The sequence below is a fragment of the Corapipo altera genome, unplaced genomic scaffold (assembly GCF_003945725.1).
Source record: "Corapipo altera isolate COAL_440 unplaced genomic scaffold, ASM394572v1 131387, whole genome shotgun sequence".
Taxonomy (NCBI): domain Eukaryota; kingdom Metazoa; phylum Chordata; class Aves; order Passeriformes; family Pipridae; genus Corapipo; species Corapipo altera.
The window spans coordinates 76,548-94,140 of record NW_020885140.1 but is presented as its reverse complement, the minus strand read 5'-3'; the positions used below and the strand labels follow the sequence as shown (position 1 = coordinate 94,140).

At 44.7% G+C, this 17,593-nt stretch overlaps 1 long non-coding RNA gene across 2 annotated transcripts; it reads right to left on the bottom strand.

Moving 5' to 3' along the window:
* Positions 1–6,493: 6,493 nt before the first annotated feature.
* On the bottom strand, positions 6,494–17,225 carry LOC113960522. Of its 2 annotated transcripts, none has more exons than XR_003532047.1 (3): positions 17,179–17,225; positions 6,947–7,095; positions 6,494–6,638 (listed from the first exon to the last, which is right to left on the bottom strand). It is a non-coding gene; the product is annotated as an uncharacterized LOC113960522 (long non-coding RNA). The 2 variants fall into 2 exon arrangements; XR_003532048.1 differs by lacking the exons at positions 6,494–6,638; positions 6,947–7,095 and adding exons at positions 12,279–13,171; positions 13,399–14,577 and having other exon boundaries at positions 17,179–17,209.
* Positions 17,226–17,593: the final 368 nt, after the last annotated feature.

The window sequence follows — 17,593 nt, the reverse complement described above, 5'->3', positions numbered from 1 at the left end:
ATGTTGAAGTCAACGTTAGCCTTTGAGAGGGAAACAGGAGAAAAATCGGATAAACTTGTTGCTAAAATTGAGCTGCTTGAAACTGAGGTTGACCACCTTCAAAGTCTTGTTAAAATTTGTATGATTATGAAACAGTCAGCTCACCAATTACCTCCATCAATACTAGACAATGCCCGCAGTATAAAGGCATAAAGCCCTCCCAGCCCCTCCAGGAGCCCTCAAATCCCATCCCGGTCCCACAGGACACTCCCAGCTTCCCCGCAAAACCTCCGAGGCCCCCAGGCTGCCTCCCAGGCCCACAAAAGCCCACAAGATGCCCCCAAACCCCTCCCAGTTACCTCCAGCCCTCCCAGGACCCCTCAAACCCTCTCCGAGTTGCCCCCTTTCCCTTGTGGATGCCCCAAACTCTCTCCCAGTCCCTTCCCAGACTCCCAACGATTCCCCAAACAGCCTCACAGTCGCCCCAATCTCCCCAACCTCCCTCCCAACCCCCCAAGCTCTCCCAAACACCTTCCCAGTTACCTCCACGACCCCCAACCCCTTCTCAGCCTCCCCATTCCTTCCCAAAGCCCCTCCCAGTTGCCAGCCCGTCCCCCAGGCTCGGGTGAGGAGGTGCCCCAGGTTGACGGGCCCGCCCTGCCAGGGGGCGGTTCCAGCAGCACGTTGGGAGCCACCTCGAGCCCCGAAAGCTCCTGCCCGCCCTGGAGCCACCTCAGCTGCCCCTGCAGGGGAGAAATTCAGGCTGGAGGAGAGCAGGAGTCAGGGCCGGGCTGGGAGCCTGATGGACGAGGGCACTGGGAGAGTAGGGGAGAGGTTCCAGGAGGATCAACAGTGTCCCAGAATTCCTTTGATTTCATGAGGCCCTGGATTGTCCCAATGGACTCTGAGATTCCATCAGCCCCCTCAGTGTCACAATGGTCCCTTGATTCCAGGAGTTTCTGCAGCATCCCAGGGTTCCTTTTGTTCCATGGGGACCTGCAGTGTCACAATGAGCCCTGAATTCCAGGAGTTTTCACAGGGTGACAGTACTCCCTTGATTCCATGAGATTCAACAGTGTCCCAGGGCTCCTTTGGCTCTAGAAGGCCCTACAGTGTCACATGAGGTTCCACCATGTCCTTACTGGAACATGCGCAGCTGTAATGCTACCTCACCTACAGTGCTGCCTCCAGCTCTGGGCTCCAGCACAGGAAGGACATGGACCTGTTGGAGCGAGTCCAGAGGGGAGTAGCAAAAGGATCAGAGGGATGGAGCAGCTCTGCTGTGAGGAAAGGCTGAGAGAATTGGCATTGTTCATTCTGGAAAAGAGAAGGCTTTGGGGTGATATAATTGTGGCCTTCCAGTGCCTGAAGGGAGTCAACAAGAAAGATGGAGAGACTTTGGACAAGGGTCTGGAGTGACAGGATGAGGGGCAGTGGCTTCACATGGACCGAGGGAAGGGTTGGAGGAGATAGTAGGAAGGAATTCTTGACTCTGACGGTGCTGAGATGCTCTTCAAGGCCCCTCCCAAACCAAAGCGTTCCATGATTCTGGGACTGGTGGGTGAGGTGGTGGTTGGAGCCGTCTGGGGCACAGGGACACAAAATGAGGGAGTTTTCCATTGTGGGGGAAGGAAGGAGGGGGCAGCAGAACTGACCCCTTGGACACCTGGCAGGCAGGCTTTCGCTGGAAGCTGCTGATGGGGAGCTGAGTGAAGTCCCCACAATGCAGGAGGAAATAGTCAGTGACCTGCTCTGCCAATGAGACCCCCACAAGTGCCTGGGCCCACATGGGATGCACCCAAGAGTCCTGAGTGCCCCCTCAGTAAAGTCGTGGACACCACCAAGTTGGTGTGAGTGTGGATGCGCTGGAGGGCAGGAAGGCTCTGCAGAGGTATCTGGACAGGCTGGATCAATGAGGCCAAGTGTCAGGGCCTGCACTTGGGTCCAACAATCCCCTGGAATCCTCCAGGCTGGGGGCAGAGGGGCTGGAGAGCTGCTCAGCAGGAAGGGACTTGGGGGTGCTGCTTGACAGTGGCTGGATATGAGGCAGAGTGTGCCCAAGGGGGCAAGAAGGCCAAGGGCATCGTGGCCTTTGTGGAGAAGAGTGTGGTCAGCAGGAGCAGAGAACTGATTGCCCCTCTGTGCTGGGCACTGCTGAGGCCCCACCTGGAGTGCTGTGTCCAGTTCTGGTCCCTCAGTGCCAAAAGGCCCTTGAGGGGCTGGAGCGTGTCCAGAGAAGGGAACGGAGCTGGGGAAGGCTCTGGAAAACACATCTACTGAGGAATGGTTGACAGAACTGGGCTTATTGAGTCAAGGCTCAGGGGGTACCTCACTGCTCTCTACAATGACCTGAAAGGAGGTTTTAATTGGGTGGGGGTCGGTCTCTTCTGCCAAGCCTTTAGTGACAGGAAGAGAGGAAATGGCCTTAAGTTGCATCAGGCGAGGCTCAGATTACATATTAAAACCCCCTTTTTCCACTGAGAGAGCGTTCAGGCATTAGAAGAAGTAGCCCAGGAAGGTGGTGGAGTCTCTGGAAGTGTTCAGGTGTGTGGTGGGTTGACCTTGGCTGGACACCAGGTGTCCACCCAGCCGCTCTATCACTCCCCTTCCCAGCAGGACAGGGGAGAGAGTAAGGTGGAAAAAAAAAATCTTGTGGGTTGAGATAAGACAGTTTATTTAAAGCAAAAGACAGCAGGGTTTGTTCTCTGCTTCCCATGAGCAGCCATGATTGGCCACTCCCGAGGAGCAGGGCGGGACGGTTCCTCAGCAGGCAGCCATTAGATAATGAATGCCCCCCTCCTGCTCCGGGCCTCAGCTTTTAGAGCTGAGCTGACCTCCCATGGTCTGCAATGTCCCTTGGGTCAGTTGGGCTCAGCTGGCCTACTTGGGTCCTCTCACAGGGTCTTGCCCTCAGCTAAGGAAGGAATGTCCCAGTGTTGGTGCTGTGCTCAGCAGTGGCCAAAACACTGGGGTGTTCTCAACACCCTTCCAGCTGCCAATGCCAAGCCCAGCCCTGGGAGGGCTGCTGTGGGGAAATGAACCGCAGCTCAGTCAGACCCAACCCAAATATCTATGGCACATATTCTATAGAATCCATCCTTGGTGTTGTATGATAGATCTATAAGATATTACAAATAATAAGCAATAATAAGGCAAGTGTCCTCCTTAGGGAACACACTTCAGAAGGGAACTTGCACTTGATTCCCCCCCCTTCAGCTTTGAGCCACCTGGTGCCACAGAGGGGGACAGAGCTCCTGTGGAACATTCTATTCCACTGACACAGAGAAATGAATGCATCCAAACTATTGCCTGGATTTGTTCCCTCGGGGTTTCTGCAGCAGCAGGCACAGCACCACACTGACTGCTCTGGGGTGTGCAGGTATTTGTGGTTCTGCCTGTCTCACACACACACAAAACAGTCTGGTGTAGTGCTGCCCTCAGGAAACCTCCCCAACCTTGCTCCAGCTAAAGCCTGGAATTTGTGTTTGTTTCCTTTGGGTTCAGGGTCAGGCTGTGCCTGTGTCCAGCCCAGAGGCCAGAAAAGCATTTCTCCCGTCCCACTGCAATCTGCTGCTGCAGATAGGACCCAGGCACTGGTGGCACTGGGAATGAACAGCAGAGTGTTTCCAGGGGGTCTCTGAAGGAACACAAGTGTCCAAAGAAATCAGCACAAGTGTCCACAGAAGTCCCACTCCTTCATCCTTGAATGAGCTTGTTCAGCCCTGGAAAAACTGCCTAAGTTCTATTTCTATGGATATCTAGAGATGAGTTAAGGGTAGCTAATACCTTTTGGTGAGGAAGGATTTGTTTACTCTTGAGCATTTGAACTCAGCCTTTGTTCCTGTTTTCTTCCCACTGTTTCAGAGTAGTTCATTTCCCATGGTGAAAGCTCTGATTCCCCAGCACAGTCAGGTTAGCCTGAGCTCAGGATGTTTCACTGGTCTCATTTTTCTCCAGTATTAATTCTGTGCCAAATTCTTGCTTCCTAGGTCGGTGAAATGTTAGAAAATCTCACCTTGATGGAAAGAAAAGTTATATACTTCTTTATTATATTGAATTCTTCTCTAATAGTTATGGATGACAGGACACCCATGTGGAAAGACCCTTTTCTGGTTTTCAGTACTTAAAATAAATGCTTTTCTGATGTCAGTATTTATTGTAGTGTTATTTATTCAACTATGAGTGTTGAATTTAGTGTCCCTTGCACCTTTAAAAAGTGCAACCTCCTTAATCTATTGTTTTAAAGGCGATATTATTTTGTATTCAGGCAGAGAGCACGTTCTGTAAATCTCCTCAGTTACCCGTTCCTGGTGTTGCAGTAGATGAAGTCACTGGGTGATGATGTGACACCGCCACCGCTCCTCTGCCTGGGATATTGCTGGAGGCAACAACAAACCTGTGTCCTTGGCACATGGGAAGGAATTTAGTGCTTGAGGGGTTAAATCACACAGTCTCCCCTGGGGATCAGCTTATACTTGGACAGTAAGAACAGCAATAACATTCATAATAAAAATGGCAGAGTGAAGGGAATTTTGATATAATTCTCCCATGCTGAGTTGTTTGCCTGTCTGAAAACTTCTCTCATTCTGGAGCAAATTTATGGGAGGTTTGAAAATTGGCTTTTTGGGAGTTCACAACAGCTGGGGACCCCCTCAAGGTCACTCCTGGAGGTTGAGAGCAGAGATCTCCCCACCAGCGTTGGTCTAGGGGAGTTACATCCATCTCTAATTAATAATAATTGCTTTTGTGCCAGCTTTAGTAGAATTGCTTCAACAATTGCTTTAGCATAGAACACTGTCCTATCTTATCCTGTACTACTGGCAGTTTTAGGTTTATATTATGCAGTAAATAATTCTGATGAAGATCTTTTGTCTGATCATTTGGTGCCCTAAATAATTCCTCAGGCTGACGGAGCCCAGCAGGGCCGGGGCCGCCGGCGGTGTCCGATCCCGGCAGGAAGCGGGGAGGGCCCCGGGGAGCGGTGGCGGCGGGCGGGGCCCTGGGGGAGCCGCCCCGAGGGGTCCCCGCCGCCCGTGGCACTGAAGGAGCCGTCCCGCAGGACGGGGGGGTGCAGAATAGAGGAAATACAGTGAGAATACAGTCGAATATACTAAAAGAGCCGCACGGGGGGTCTCCACCGCCCGTGTCTGAAAGAGCTGCACACAGGGACAGGCGGGGTGAGAATAGAATAAATGACAGGGAATAGGGTAAATAGAATGAAAAGCTGCCCCGCGGGGTCCCCGCAGCTCTGTTTCACTAAAGAGCTGCCCCGCGGGCCGGGCGAGGAGCGGCGGTGCTGCAAGAGCCTCATGGGGAGGGCGGGGAGATGGGAGCTGGGAACGGAATAACAGAGAATACAACAAAAAAACAAACAATAAAAGAGCTGCCCCAGGCTGAAAGAGCTGCACCAAAGGACCGGCGAGGAGGCACTGGAGAAGGTGATGGAGTGAGGAGCCGCATCGAGGGGTCTCCGCCGCCCCTTGCCACCAGGAGAGCTGCACTGCCGAGCCCGCGGGCACCGGGGGGCACAGGAAGTTGTTTCCCAGCAGGTCCGCTCAACCTTCGGGCTCCACGCTGGGTCCGCCCGCACAGTCCCGGCCCCGCGTGTCCCACTGCCGCCTCCCCGGCCCCGCCGAGCCGAGAAGCGCCACAAGATCGCTCCGATTGACTAAGAAACCTCGGCACAAGTTCTTTATCCCGTAACCGTCTTAGCTTATTCCTTCGCGCCCCCAGCCCTCTTTGCTGGCTGTCTCTCTCCTCCCTGTGCCCATCAGTCACAGCTGCAGTTCTTCTCTCCATCGCAGTCTGGGGGCGCTTCTGAGGAGGTGCCCAAGAAGTCGGTGGGGCGGGGGGCAGCCCTGGAAACCAGAGCTTTACTCCCACGGCTCTGCAGGGGCTTCCCACGGGCTCTCGGCTTTTTTTGGGCATCCTCTGCTCCAGTGTGGGCTCCTCCCGGGCTGCTCTATGCCGGACTCATCCACAGGTCACAGACCCTTCAGCTCGGGTTCACCCGGAGCTCCAGCTGGTTCCGTGGAGCAGCGATCCCCTGGCCCCTGCCAGTCTGGGCACCTCGCCAGGGCTGTTACTCGAGGTTATCTGGCCGCCTGCCAACCCAAAGCTGTTTCTCCAAACCACCAAATCAAGTGTGCCAAACACCCTGGTTGGTCAATGCTGGCTGGGGGAGTGGGCACTCGGTGAGGGGATGAGAAAACTGCACCCGGGGCTGGGCTGAAAGAGGCTTCAGCACCACTTCTGATGCCCCAGGGGCAGCTGTAGCAAATATAGTCCATAGCAAGGCATGGACTCCCTTAGTAAGATGCAAGAGAATAATTTATTTATTTCAGGCCTCTATTTCTAGAAGAATTAGTTTCATCTATAACCTATCAACAAGCAATACCTGGCCCTATAAAATTACAGTGAGCATATTTCTACCTATTAACAACTAATGCCCATCTTTACACCTATCAGTTTTCAACACGCTTTCTTCTTCAATCATCTTGTTTTGGATCACACGACCTTTGGCTCCACGCACACTGTAGACAGTTCCTCCCACCTTCTGCCACATTCTCTTCATTCTGGCAATGTCCTCTGCTTCGGTAACCCTTTAAGTTCTGCTCTGGTCCATGATCCACCCCATCTCCCCCTGTTTTGTTTAACAGCTGCAGGGCAAACACTGTATTCATCTGCATGGTCATAACATGATTAAGACTATGATCAATCATTCGTTGAACACAAGATAATAAACAAGGAACACAGATCAAAATCAAAACAAATACTTCCAACACATGAAATCCCAACACCAACAATCATTTGATCCAAGGCTCAGTTCCAAAACCTCTCAGCCAGGTAAACAATCCCCAAAAGTCATTGCTATCATCTTTGCATAGCTGTTTGGTTCGTTCCTTTAGTTTGTCAGTGCTGGCATGAACGGACTCAGAATGATCACTATGGTTCATACAACACATACCTTCAAAATCCCGACAGCCATGACCTTGTGCTGTTAGAGACTGAAATGGGTCATGACTTACGCATTCTAGGATTGCCAGGGGACTTCTGCAGGCTGGGAAGAGGCAGCTGGACCCATCCCCCCGCCAGTGCTGCTGAAGGTGTCAAGCCCTGAAAAGATGAGAAGAGACGTGTTTACCAGGCCCCTCACGGGAACTCTGCACAGGCCCAGCAGACCTTGGAGGCTCAAGGCACGGCCCGGGACACTGTCCATGGATATAATAACTCATAACTTCTTGGAGTGTGGGGGCTTCCCTCCCCCACCCGCAGTGGATCAAGGCCACCACTTCAACTGACAGACATTGGAGCTGCAACTCCCAAGTTCCATCTCTGGACCCCGTGGGCGGTGACTATAGACATCTTTCCACTCTCAGCTTTGCTTTCCCTTACTCTCCCTTACCCTTGTCCTGTCTTTCCTTTCTCTCCCTTATGCATTTTTCCTAAAGGTTATCTTTATGCCATATTGCTGTAGATGATAACACCCAAAATGGCAACATACCTGTTTACCTTTGAAACAAAATTGTTCTAAAATAAACCCTACATATATAAGTTTTCAAACACCAATTATTTAGTGTCATTTCACTCTAATCCATCCAAAGGGATTTATTAATAAGAACCTGGGTTACCCCCCCCCCCCCTTTTCTGGGGTGGGTTGTAACATTTTTGGCATCACGGACAAGGATCTTTTTGATGTAGTGATCGGTGTAGTCCAAAACTGATAACCGAGGGTGAGTCAAATGGTGACCGCCCTTCATTATGAAATTATAGTGATAATTTTTGTCGTCTCGGTGTGACCCGGGCACATCAGACCTGTTGAAAGGCTTTCTGGTGTAGCCTGGACCTGTTGAAAGGTTCTCTGGTACCTGTTGAAAGGTTTTCCAGGAGAGAGTCAAGCTGACCCTCAGAGGGTTAAGGGGGAGAAAGACATTAACCTGAGCTGGGTTAATGACTGAGTCAAAAGGAATGACACCTCAGGGTGAGTTATATGGGGATTATTCCCTCTTGAAGTCTGGCCTTGGAGTAGGACAACTTCTTGTAGGTGCTGTTTTATGTGTTGTCCTTAAAACAACATAAAAAGACAGATGGGCTATTCAGAAATCCACAAGTGAAGTGATAAGATCTTTTCAAGAGTCAATGAAGGAACTACAGGATCAACTAGAAAAAGAGGCTACTCAGAAATCTACAGGTGAAGTGATAAGATCTTTACAAGAATTAAGAAGGCATTACAGGAGCAATTAGGCAGTTAACTGCTGAGAGTGAAGCAGTTTGGGGGGAAAGGGAAATACAGAACACAAGCACATAATGTGCTTACTAGAGTTAATTAAAGAAATTGCATATGAAACACTTCCCTATCAGAAGACAGTTCTGTTAAAATAAAACTTGTAGTGCAAGCAGTTTGCAAAGAGACGTCATTTGAAAATGTTTTGGTTGGGACTTACTCAAGCGTAGCATTTCAGGAGGGTTTAGAAACCACAAACCAAGCAAGTTCTGTGGGGCTACTGTTACTTCTCTATCCAACACCACGGTTGCCTGTTTGCCAGGAAACTGGTGTCTCCTGTCTGCACTGGTGCCTTCCTCAGTTTTCGCATGCACCTGGGGAGTTCCCAGAGATGGAGCTGCTGGATATGACACTGTTCCCAGTTTGGGAGACGGCAACCCAGGTCAGGACCCAAACCACAGAACCCTGCTGCAAACATCCCAGCACTGCAGAGTCCTTGGGCCTCTGAAGGAAATACTCTCTTTCATCTGCTTGTTCCTTTTTCTCGCGTTGCATTTCTTTTAGACAAAAATGCCAGGGTCGGGTGGGAGCTTTGATTTGGGCTGTTCCTGGGGATGAACTGAGGATAAGCCAGGGAGAAAAGCAATGAAAGTCAAGAGGGTTGCAAGAAGGGGGAGAGTCACAGCCAGAAACTGCAAGCCAGAGCAGCAGAGACTGAGGGACTCCTGCAGAGAGGAGGGAGACAGCAACAAACTTGTACAGCGCTGGAAGAAGCCCTGCTGAGAGGGGACTGGTTAGAGTGATCTGCGACTCATAAACCCCACAAGTGAACTGAAATCCAAAGGGCAAGTGAAGATGCAGAGTGCAAGGGAGATTTAAATATTAAGTCCTCCTTCCTGATCTACTGACTTTGATCTTTCTCTGGAAAATCACTATTCTCATTTATATTCTAAGGCAATACAAATTTGTAGGGTTTTTGTTTGCTTTTGCAGATGTTTTAAGTGGGGCTTTTTTTCCACTAAAAAAAGTCCGGGTTTTTTGGGCAACTCAGTATATGGAGAAAGAAATTACAGAGGTCTGCCTCTAATATGTGGTCAATTCAGGGTATCACCACTGGATTTCTGTCAGGTTTAAAGGTAACCTTGACTAGAAACAAAACAAAATCTTTTTAATCAAAAGACTGTATGATTTTCATTTCCCTGTGAAGTTTAGGACTTCAATTTTTTTCATTTGAATGTGTATCAAAATATAGAATTTCATATAAGATAGAAATCCTATATTTTTTCTTGTTTTCTTAAGAAAGACAGATTTCAAGTGTGCTTCCAGTCTGTTTATTGTCCTTAATTTCTTATTATGGTGGCACATTTCCAATAATACGGCAGCATATGATAACCAAGAAGAGGAACAGGACTTCATTACCAAGTTTCCTGGTGGAGGGAAATGTTAGAGCATGAACTCTTGTTTTACTGGACAGTATAGTGCTCAGGCAAAAGAGAAATTTGCATCTAGCTGGGAAAAAAGACTTCAACAGTTTTTGATCAATAGCAAGAGAGAAAAACATAGTAACCCTTGTATTTAGGAAGTCTGGGAACTCAGACTTCATTCATTCCAATGCTCATCAATTAAAAATTGTTTTATTTTGTCAAGAGCTGGAAAGAAGGTCCAAATTATTGTTGAAGTTGAATGTAACTAAGTAATACTTTCACAACATGTACACACAAGAACTTGGCAGAGTATTCTATATTTCAGGGTGTCTAACTGAGTAAAGCCTTGTCTAAACTAGTGTACCTCCTTCCAGGATGATCTGCAAGTCTAGGCAAGTCTAACTGGGAAGAAAAAGACAAAAGGTGGCCATGAGTAAATAGGATATGACAATGCCTGCACAACAGACAACTACAGATAATAATACCAGGCCAAGGCCAAAAAAACCCCGTGGCTGAGGTTATGTCAGATGGCCTCAGTTTACACTCTGCTGAGAAATGTTGCACCAGTTCTTGCTAGTGAAGCCTCATCTCTGGTGTGGGCTCACTTCAGAACACCGTTTGTCATTCTCCTGCCCACGGCAGTGGCCCAGTTGTAGCCCCGGAGTTGGGGGGGATGTTTGCTGACTGTGCAATGGCACAATTCTCACCACTTGCTGCAAAAGCCATTCATTGTCCTTACAGAAATGTGCCTGTTTGCTTCTCAGAATGGCAACGTGCCATCACTAGCCTGGGCTTGTGATAGGATATTATACTGCATTCCCATACAGCTTCCAGTCAGCTTTGTAACCTAAACCATCATGAAGTTCAGACTGACACAGGGGTTTGAAAGGTTAATTTATCCATTTTGACAGCGTATGTAAATATGTTTATAGTGACTCTTGACTTATGAGTACATTTCTCAAAACAGTTTCAGAAGAATTTATATAGGATCTTCTTGTTGAGTGCTTCAACTCAAGGTCCTATTCTAATACATAAAAAGAAAGGGATTTCTAGATAGATCAGATGCAGAGAGCAACTAATTTCCATCAGTTTTCCAAAATAATAATATTGTAGAAGAGTAATAGGAAGCACAGTAATAGCAACAGAGTGAAATCACTTGCTGAAAGTCCCTGAACAAATATCCCTCTGGCAGAACAAGGAATATTCAAAACTGCCTGACTTGAGTGGACCCACGGTCAGGCTGTCTTGAAAACTGGGAGCTGATATTTCCATCAGTGCTGTATTACAGCTAATACACCTGGCTGAGAAGCTCATTATACTCAGGCCAGTACAACTGTATTGCTTTTAAGTCTCAAACTAATATGTCTTTCCAGCACTGCACTATTCATTGTGGACATGCAGCCTTGGTTTGGCACTAACCCAAGGATTTCTTCATGACACAACATTTTCTTCAAAATATACAAGCCCACAGGAAGCCTGTAGAAGTGCTATAAAGTTCAGTGTATGGGGGTTGAGCCTTACCCACAAGACCATCCATCTTCTGATGATGTACTTGGTTCATTTGATCAGGTACTCAGTGTAGGACAAACCTGTATTTCAGATCAGATGGTAATTCCTTACCATGGTTTCTCCATGTAATAATACCCTAGAGAAAAAAAGTAAGGAAAGAAAAACACCTGGCAACCTTGCTCAATTGCTCGCATATAAGTTTGTAAATGGAGAAAAAGTTTTCTCTCGCTCAAAATAAAAATACTCCTAAAGTACATGTTTTACAAATACAGCCAAGGAAAGTGTAGAAATGAAGTAGAGGAAAGCATGTGCTCAAGAATTTGGATATAATAGTGGCCTTCTGTCCATAAATGGCTAAACAACTATAGGAATAAATTTAAAAGCCAACACAGTGCTATAAATGTAGGATGTAAATGTAAGGAAGTAGTAATGAAATCTCTGGCAAGACTTCACTCATACTGTGCTCAGCAATACCACATCATAAAAATCAGGTTTCTTAAAAATGTGGTGAGCAGGAAAGAGAGTTGATGCTAGGAATAAAAGTTATCAGCTGTGAGAACAAGACCAGAAAAGCCCTTGTTCTGAAACAGTCACAGAAAAGGCAAATAATTGAGACAAAAATGTTAAGTGATGAAAGGGAGTTCACACAATAAAAAATATTTTAGATATATGCAGAGAAATTACAGGCATTGCCCCATTTTTACTAATTCTTCCTTACTTTATTTGCTGTGATAAATAGCACAACTCTCTGCTTAAAACTGGGAGAATTTTACTGATTAATACACTACAGACTATGGAGAGTTTGTGTGCCAGTTCTGCTTCCCACTTGTTCAGTAAAGCTGAGTAGAACTTCTGATTATATAGAAATTCCAAGTGGCTGAAGACTGGGCTAGAAGGGAGCAAATCACCATGAAAAACAAAGTCACAGTGCTCCCTGTGAGTGCAGAAGAGCAGGGACGGTGTCAGTAAAGACATCTCCTGAGAGGAACACAAACTGAACTCAAGTCCAGTTTTCTTTTTTCTTCTATCAAAGTTATTTGGGAGATAGTCGTGACAGTTTTTCTATAAAATGCAGGCAAAAGGCCAAATCTTGATTTCCTTGGCTTTGGCGTGACTGACATATTTGAGTATCTTTTCATTCCTTCACTTCAATTATATGGCAGGACAGCAGAGAACTCTGGAAAAAGGTTTCTTTAACACAAGTTGAAAATTAAGAGGTTATTTTTAGTTTGAAAAAAAATTGTACTCGGTTTATTTTGCATAAAGGTCATATTCACTCACCTGATGACAGTAAAAAAGCCAACAAACATCAGAAATCTCAGACATTAAGGTATGTTTGGCAACTATCATTACTAAAAAGAATAAACTGCCGTATCTTCCATTTTTCTCTCCTTTTCTCTCTTCATTCTCAGTGGCCTTTGTGTCTCATTGTCTCAGAATTTGGCAGGTATTTACATTTTCCACACCTTACAGCACAAGAATATCCCCTTTTATATGGTAGCCAAGCTAATGTTTGGTTGGAAACAAGTTATAGGAAGGAAAAATATTTTAATTGTGCAAAGGGTTTCAAGAATTCAGATACAAAATTTCAGATTTTTAAAGTTCAACTTCAGACCTTTTCAAAACTACAGAGAAAAATCCCACAGAGTAATTTTTAACTGTAAGTAGAACCAGCAAAGAAAGCAAAATAACTTTTATGGCTATCATGTTTAAGAAAGATCATCTCTGGTTTTGTCCCCAGCTAAAGACAGGAACAAAGCAGTGATTTGATTCCCTCTACATTTCAGCCTCAGCAAGATCTTAAAAGAACTTTCATTTTCCCCCACTTAAGCTTTTTTTTTTTCCCCTAATCTGGAAAGGTGACGAAAATGTAAGAGGGTGACAGAACTTTGCAGGAGGAACACAGAGTTCATTGCAAGCAGAGGAACTTCAAAGCTTCCTCAACTGTGCAAAGTGGCTCAAACCTTCAAACCCTGTCCCTTCACTCAAGTGCTTTATGATGACCAGGCTAAATTCCATAATCCAGATGCTTCAACTGCAGAAAATACAGAATGACATGACAAAAAAACTTCAACCAACAAACAAACAACTCACAGATATTTGCCTTCGCTGACAGTTAATGAAAATGCCATTTTATTCTCAAAACTGTAGGGGCAGGAATTGTCAAAAAGAAAAAAATATTACAAAGTGAGCTTTTTAGAAAAGCAGTGCAAGTCATAGCAGTAAAGTAACACAAAAATGGATCCAATTCCCAGTACTCACATATATCTGGAAAATGGTTCGAAAGAGAAAATTCACAGTGCGATTTTTCAAATGTCTCCTGTAGGTTTTCACCAGGAATTTCAGTGTCATTTTATCGTAGAATTCCTTCAACAGGAGGAATTCAACTTGTCACATAAATAATGTTGACTTTAATTACAGTACTGAAAAGTCCAGTTGATTTACACAGAATGAAAAGAAAACCAAAACCAAAAAAAAAAAAAAAAAAAAAAACACAAGCATAATTACCCTTGAGACTATATAAAAATGGCATACTTGATCTAAATTGTGTCTTTTTCTGTGTAAAACTGAAATTGGTCTAAAATGGGTTAATGTGATTGCAGGTAGTAATTTTAAATGATAATCTACAGCTAGATTTCACATGACCCATTTCCCCCATCTTTATATAGTCTTCTTTTTTTAGAAGTATAAGTAAGCTGTAGTTTTGCAGCAGGAAATCTCCTCTACCACAGAGTTCTTCCCAGAGATCTTAAGCACAGCCTGGATCTCATGCTAAGGCTGAGGTTTTGGAAAGACCTGGAGTGAGACCTCTACAGTGAGGTGAATTCCCTGCTCACAGATGATCAGTCAGCTCTTCCAAACTGTTGTGCAGTTTTCCCTTTCTCACCTGGCTCTCCCTAAGCAAGCAAAACCATCCATGTTCTCCCAGGCAACTCCAACTGCTGTTTGGATCTTCGTGTCCCAACTGTCTCGTGCAGCTCCAGAAGACAGAAAGCAACCCCAAAGCTGATCAATGCAGGTGTCACATGTCTGCAGCATGGAAAGGGCCCAGCTGGAGCTGGGGGAGATCTGCCCAGCCCCAAAAGCACAGGGGGTGGAGGCAAAGGGAAGGAGGGAATCGGAAGAGAAGGACACAGTTGGAGTGTCACTGCCTGCTGGGAAAACTCCGCAGTTTGATGAGCAGGGACTTCCATTAAGCCTCAGTTTAAAGCAACCTTGAGGTGGCCCTTTCTGATCTGTGGGGTCCGGCTGAGCCCCAGCTGGCTGCACTTTAGGAAAGGGAGCAGCAAAGAGGGCACCTCTGTGCCTCCCATTGCCAGAGTCTGAAGACACAACTGTTCAGGAAGGAGACTCACTTCTCTCATCTTTTGCCATCCACAACACCCATCCAAAACCAAGAATAGACACAGGGTGAGCTCACTGAAAGATGTGCTCAACAGCCTGGGAGAGGGGAAGAAAAGAAAGTAGCACTAATGAAAATGACAATCAGTTCAATATTGCAGAGCTTAGGGAAGAATTCTGGTTTCATTAGAACAACTCCCAACTTTCCACACAAGCACTTTTGCAATCCTACCTTTGTATCCCCATGAAATCATCTGTCTGGACAAAAGGAACTGGAATGGACAATACAAAGTTGGCCACTGACACTATTTAATTAGCTGGGTCAGTGATGAGAGATGTAGGAGAGCTCTTTCCTCCTCCCTGCTCTATCCTGCTGTCTCCTTAAACTGCCTCTAGAAAGGAAATGGTGGCAATTTTGCATTTAAGAACTTTGTTTAAAACATTTCCTGCTCTCCATCAAAATCAGAGATTATATTATCCTGAAGTGAGATAGATATCATGCAAATATTTGAGAATTTGAAATATTTTTAAATGTTATTTTTTTCACAATGAGTTTTTAAAAAAATACTTTTAATTTTTTTTTCATTTTTAAATTCACATGAAGTGACATAACAGAATGTAAGAGAAGAAAAATGAAGAAGAAACAGAAGACACAGAACAAAAAGAAACCAGTTGGAAAAGAATCCTGGTGGAAAAAAGGGAAAGAAGCAAAGAAGAGAAAAAGGAGAAGGAGAGGAGATGAGAGAGGAGAGAGAGAGAGAGAGAGAAATAAAAGAGAGAAAGAAGAGAGAGAAAAGAGAGAGAGAAAAAGAAGGAGGAGAAAGAGAAGAGAGAATAACAACTGATGTATCCAAAGGACTGAAATTTGACATAAAGGAAAACTTTCAAAACAAGTTTTATGATGTGACTCTCAATGCAATACTAAGCAAAATGGAAAAGCAAATCTGTCTCACAGGGAAAAATCTTGTATATCCAGGTTTGATCTTTTTTCCTAATTAATTCTGACCTAACATCAGTTTGCTGTGTTTACTGAATATTCATTCCTCTAAGGAGGCCTCTTGGCTTCAGTGTTCCTTTCACTACAGATCACAGTCCATGGACAAGAGTATGGAAGATTTCTTTAATAACTCTCACTGCTAATTTCATTCTACTTAAACACACATATCCCAGTGAATGCCACGTGCTTTTCAGCAGGATTTTATGTGTAAATCAGGATAATACGTTTTCAGAGCATTAACTGAAAGAAAGCATGAACTAAAAACCTATTTAACCAACGAGGTATTGCTTTTAAACCACCACAAGATCATAAAAAAGATAATTTCAAAGCTGTAAGTTTTCTAATTGTAATCAACAACAATCTAATGATGAAAGAAAGTCCATCTGAATGGCTGTCATAAACCTGTGCACAGCCTTGCTTATCTTTAAAGATCCTTTCCTTTGTCATTTGGTAGCATTTTCACTACCAAATTTTGCTGTGCAAAATTAAAATGTGGCACTGGAATTAGAAATAACATTGTCTTACTGCTCAGTCTTAAATGAGTAATGAAACTCAGATGCAGTTTTATTATTCTATAACAAAGTCTATTTGTTAATATTAGGTGTAACTTGACAATAAAATTGGAAAAGTATAAAATGTGCTGGAAATGGATCTTTTCCTTATTTCTCAGTAATCTGTCACACAAACTCTGTATTGTATTTACTCACTTTCCTGAAGTCTTTCTGCTGGTTTGGACCCAAACCTAATCCAGCTGTTTGCAAGCAAACTGTTTCAAGTTTAACTCTATTTTTGCGCAGTAAGGTTTTGGGATTTTTCTTTTCTTTGGTTTTGTTTTTCTTTTCCTTTAAAATGGTATGGATGTCACTCTACACTGTTCTTACTCCACAGCTACACCTACACATCTCTCAAGATCAAGAGCTGTTGGGTTCTCACATTACAATTCAAAACTGGCTTAAATTAATTGTTTCCATTGGCATTTATTCAACCAAAGCTAATTCTCCAGGATGGCCATGAAAAGGGAATGCAAAAGGGACACACCTACACCAGCTAGAAATGGAAAAGCTTTCTTGACAAAAAAAACAACAACCAAGCAAAACAAAACCACAGAACAAAACACTCACAGTGTTCAGGGTGTATTTGCTCAGTTCTCTCATTTCCAATTGTTATGAAGATAACAGCCAGAGGGGTTTGGAGCCTCAGTCACTGTAAATCAGCACATTGTAACTGACTTTCTTACAACTAAAGAACTTTGTGGGTTCCGGTTCAATATATTGCCAATGGTTTCTATCACTATTATTAAAAAAGTTCTCTAAGTCGATAGTTCTCTAAGTGCTCCTTGTCAGCACTTCCAACTTCTATTCTAAAACAGGTTACAAAATGCAGCTGAGTCTCTCTATATTCTTGGACTAGATCAGCTGTCCCTGATAGAATACACCACCACTCACAGGAAAAAAATGAAGTACATAATACACCTCTCACCTTCACAATATGTTAACTATACAACTGTTTTCATTCTCTAGTTCCTAAAGTTAACAGTGTGACAAATTGGAAGCCAAAAGGAACAACTTTGGTAGTGAGAACTACTAATGCAAACATATTCTTCTGAACTTCCAGTCCTCAGCTGAGATAAAAAATAACATTTTGTTCAACAGAGTGTTTGTGGAATTGTTACATGCACAGAAAAAGCACTTTTTCATACTCACCTCCTGGAGGCCTGACAATTGTTACAGCATCACTTATCAAGCTGCCCTGGCTGTTGGGTGCATTCACTTGCACTGTGGAGTTAGAAAATGGAATCAGGCCTTCAATGAGTACCCATATATTGAATTCCTTGCTGCTGTAGAACATCTGAGTATCATTTACCACAGAATAATGTGCTTTATCTGTTTGGAAAAAACAAGAAAGTGAAGAGAAGAACAAATGTTAGACCTTGTGTCTGCTACAATTCACTGTCCTTAGGAACTAAGTCTTATTCCTACTCAAAAGACAACTCGCTATTTATACCAATAACACACACACACACGAAATTTTGGCTATTGGGGAGAAAAATATTATTCATAATTTCTCCTGCTTTTGGCAACAGTTTATGGTACTTGTAAATCTTGGAAAATAAACCAA